We start from the raw sequence: 1,957 nt of genomic DNA on the forward strand, positions 1-1,957 counted from the left end.
CTTAGTCCACTTTATTTGTTCCTTTTTTTTTTTTTTAGTGTTGGTCATTGGCATGAATGTGAGGCATTTCACAGGGCATATGATAGTTTCACAGGGCATTTCTGTTGGGAGACTCCTCCATGAGTCTCTGTATTCCCACACATCTTGCTAGGTATGCCAAGAATACAAGGCCCTAACCACTCTTCATGCAGACCATTTCAGGGTTATGTTGCAGGAAGCAACCTTGAAAAATGAAGTGATGTCTCCCTTCAGAACCAAGGGCAAGCTTGCTTACTGCTTGCTCTGAAAGAGGTAGATTCCCTGAATTCAGTGTTCCTGTCCTAGAGTGCAGCTCACTGCATGTGTGGCATCTATCTGGTCCACATCACCCCTGTGGGACCTGGGGAAAAGGGGAACCAATGTAAAGACCACCCAACAACAGGCCACTCGTCAAGGTATCTGAGGGACACACTGCACTCCCCACCATCTGCAGGCATCTGATTTTGTTGAGCACTGGAAAGGTCTTCCCAAAAATCAACTCAAAAAGATTTCTGACTCCACCTCCCTCACTTCCTCCTAGTCCACACAACTTAGTGGGGTCAATGAATACAGCCTTCCCCAGAAAGGGTTCATCTCCTCTTGGTCACCTCCTGGGTGATGAACAGAATGATGAGGGTAAAGAGTATATATAACCTATTTTGAAAATTCAGGATTCTACCCTGATCATTCCTGGCCATGGTGCATCTTTCTTTCTCCTAATAGCAACCCCAGGCCAGTCTGTTTGTACAGCTTCCAAGTGTCCCTAGGGAGGGAATACCATAGGCCACTGGCATTTCTTGACATTACCATGCAGTTTTCTGAATTCCAAAAGCATGCTATCTGAGGCAAAGTGTCTTTCGTTAATGTTTATAAAATTCTCCCACTTTCAGGTTTTGTATAACAGCCTTTCAAGGAGCCTACCTCCAATACAATTCCTTTTCTGAGCTTGGGTGCCAAGAACTACAGATTTGTTCTGGGTGGTCAAGCTGACCACTGTCCGTTCATTCATTTATCTGTTCAGCTGCTTGATTCTTTTCTGAGTTAGAGGTAAAAGTACATTTAAAATTTACTTATTTAGCATTCGTTGAGTAGTCTACTGTGTGCTAGGTACTGTTGATACAAAAGTAAATAATATATACACCCCACCGCAGATAGGATTACAATTTAGTGAAGAAAATTTATAAATGAGTCACATTACCATGTGACAAATGCTGTAACAGATAGAAAAAAAGAACTGTAAAGCACAAAGCCTAAAGCAATCAACTGTGCATTCAGGAGCCTGAAAATGCATTTGAAGTGAATCTGGAAGAATAAGTAAGTACAGAAGAGAGCGAAAAGCATTCCAGGTTTAAGGAATAGCATATGCAAGTTCCTGTTGTGTGAAAAGAATGGTGAGAGGTTCAGTGTGGCTGGAAAATAGTATGTATGAGAGAATGATAAATGAAACTGGGAAGATGGATGGGGCCAAAGGAGAAAAGGCTACTTTCTTCAGGGTAACTCAAAGGACATCAAGCAGTGTTGCAGTATAAACAGTACTTTTTGAAACTTTTATAATTTTGATTGCAAAAGTAATATACACTCATAAAAACACTTGAGAAAATAAGTTACTCATAATTTCACATTAAATGAAAACAACTGTTGATAGTTTTTGTTATTTTCTTCCAGTCTTTTTTCAGTGCACATAATATATACATTTTTTTTATAAATCTATAGTTTTATTGAGACAAAAACTGACAGTGTTGGTATGAAGTTTAACATTTAAACAAAAGTTTTCACAGAAACCTAACACATGCCTAAAAAGATTTTACAACAGAGTTCTAGATGCAGGTCTAAATGATGTCAAGAACTGATGGATCTCATGATTCAAGACAGCATTTTGGGTTTTAGTTAATTCTTAGGATTAAAAAAATTTGTTTTGTTTTAAAGTGAACCACTGCCC

The sequence above is a fragment of the Aethalodelphis obliquidens genome, unplaced genomic scaffold, assembly GCF_003676395.1.
Source record: "Aethalodelphis obliquidens isolate GAN/ISIS:26980383/991018 unplaced genomic scaffold, ASM367639v1 scaffold12, whole genome shotgun sequence".
Classification (NCBI taxonomy): Eukaryota; Metazoa; Chordata; class Mammalia; order Artiodactyla; family Delphinidae; genus Aethalodelphis; species Aethalodelphis obliquidens.